A 2,998-nucleotide genomic window follows, 5' to 3' on the forward strand; every position below is an offset into this window, starting at 1 on the left:
AAATTCTGCCATTTAAAATGAAAAGGCAAACATGAGATAAAAAGTAGGTAAACAAACACCCCCTAATTTTTCTTAACTTTATTACTTAATAAAGTAAGTCCCAATTTGATACTATTTTCAGCACTTTTTTTTAAAGTTTTGCGTAATGCACTTATATTAAACAAATCGAGATTACATTAAAAAGAAAGAAAAACTCTCAACCCACCTCACCTCATGTGATTCGAACCTATAACCTCTAGGGTCATAGGTAAGCTCTCAACTAAAATTAATATATTAACGGCTTATTTGTTTTAAGTTTATTTATTTGTTTTAAGTTTATTTGTTAACGGCAAAAAGTATAAGTAAGTCTCTGAATATTTTTTTTAAGGATCAAGCTTCTTATAAATTATTTTTCCATATTGAGCATTTAATTATTGATTCTGTTATGGATTTGGTCCGTGATGAACTTTTGTGTCGAGTTTGGTGACACACATTATTAGGGACAGGGGCGGATCTACAGTGGGGGCAATGGGGGCATTTGGGTCTGAGCATTCTGGTTAGCTATTTTTTCATTTTACCCCTAAACTTAAGATTCCTTTAATGTTCTTGTAGTCACCTACCAATGAGGGCTAAATTTTGACGGAGTGGAGAATCGAACCTCAAACCTGTCAAGCAGAGGTTCAACGCCTTACCACTCAGACCAACCCTCATTGACCCTTGCTTTTATTAATATAATAGAATTGGTAATTTTTTAATATAAATTTAGCATTCCAATTGAAATTATATATTTCGGTCGTATTTCGTATATATAGTTTGCCACCACTGTTTACAAATCCTGGATCCGTCCTTGATTAGGGAGATTCAGCTTATTGATATGAACAAATAAAAATAAAAGTTTATTGACTAGGATAGATAGAAAGTGAAAAGTAAAATGAAATTACATAAATCAATTTCCGGTAGGTTCTTCTAAGTTCGATCTTCTCCTCTTTCATTTTACAATTTTCAGCATTAGAATCACCAAATCGATCTTTCTACTTTTCAAAACTCAACGTAAAAGTTAAATAAAGGCTAAATCCATAACAAAATCAATGATTAAGGGCTCAATGTGGAAAAGTAACTGATCAGGGGTTTGATTCTCAAAATAGGTAAAGTACAAGGGTTTAATTATGTTTTTTTTTTGCCTTTGTTAACTCAACTTAAATATTTCTGTTAAGCCACATAATCACTTAGAGCCTGTTTGGTTCAGTTGTTAGTTAATAGTTGTTTGCGGTTACAGTAAGTTGTTTGCTATTGTGGTTAGTTGCTTGTTATTAGCCGTTTAATTATTAATGTTTGGTAAAATCATATTAAAATGTTGATGTTAGTATGTAAAATGTTAAATATGGACATGTTTTAAAAATATTTTGTAGAAATAAGAAGATAATTTTGTCAATAACAAATAACTACAAACAACTAAAGCTTCAAAAGTAGCTTTTCGTGAAAAACTCCAAAATGCTGCAGTTTCCAAAGAAAATGCTGAATGTCACGATTATATAAATCTAACTAAACGTTATATTTCATGCGGTTTGGAGTGAAACATTAAATACTCATCCGAAAAGCTAAAATAAACATTCACTTATTCTGGTAAGTCAAACAATTCAATTTAAAGTTGAACATTATCAACTAATATTTTTAAATTCAGTACTTATTTTTAGTATTTATCAAACAATTATATCATTTAATATTTTAAACATTTATAATAATCAGCACTTAAAATTCAATACTTATTTTTTCAGGACTTATTTTTTCAACACTTAATTTTAAATTTTATCAAACACCACCTAAATGTCATAAGTTGAATGATAAGATTAGAGATATATGTAAACAAAAGATTTTTATCTCCTCCTTAGAATTCTCCATTAATACTTTTAAACTTTATTAGAACTAATGTAATTTTGTTATTCGTTTTTTTAACTCTTCAGTTCGAAATCGATTATAGTCGTAAATGTTAAAAATCTGAACCACATTGTATTATTTATATTTTATACTCTCTTTTTTATGCAAAAGGAAAATTATTACATATAAACTTTTGAAGCTTTACAAGAGAATCAGGACTATGGCCTCAAATTTCCATATTGCATCTGAGAAGGCTAGATGAGGCAGCAATTAAAGCAACTCTATCAATGCACAAACCGAACCTAAAATGTGCGGAGGAAAAATGTGCAAATAGGACAGCACCAATATTACACTTTATGAATCGTATTTCCATCTCATTTAAATAGCGAGTACCCACGGGTACCCCTATCGTCGGTTAATTATAACTAATACATAAAACAATAAAATAACACAAATTTAACAAAACATAAATCTAATAAAGCATCTAATAAACAATAAAATATTACAAATTTAACAAAGCATAAATCTAATAAACCATCCATAAATAATTCATCTACAAACTATTAATATACGGATTGTGGTTTCGAAAACCACTGCCTATATCTAAAACTATTAATATGGTTTTACCTATAGTATTCCGAATGGGTAACGGATAACCGATTACTTCTTATCCGCTACTTGCCAAATATATGATGAGTACCACATATCCTATAGGATATTCTTATACTTGTCACGAGTAATTTTTTTGAACCCATACCCGTCCCATATTCTTATTAGAGCTGAGCCGAGTAGTGTTGAATACTTATTGCTATCCCTAAAATCATACATCATATCTATTTTCATTTTCTGTTTTTCATCCATAGAAAAGGAACATGTTGAGATTTAGAAAAACTATTTACAAAATGATAAATAGTGCAAAAGACTAATATAACCTCTTCAACTCCACCACATTTAGGTATATACAAGATACATTCTTAAAACTTGACGTTATTGGCAATCTTATTCAGGTAACAGTTGTTTATATATTCTTACTCGGTTCGGTTATATAATGTCTCTATACGAAGACAATTTAACTATATAGTTAGTCCAACTACTAAAATATATGTTAATATTTGGGTTAGTTACATTCGTGATCCTCCAAGTA

The sequence above is a fragment of the Euphorbia lathyris genome, chromosome 9 (genome assembly GCF_963576675.1).
Source record: "Euphorbia lathyris chromosome 9, ddEupLath1.1, whole genome shotgun sequence".
NCBI lineage: Eukaryota > Viridiplantae > Streptophyta > Magnoliopsida > Malpighiales > Euphorbiaceae > Euphorbia > Euphorbia lathyris.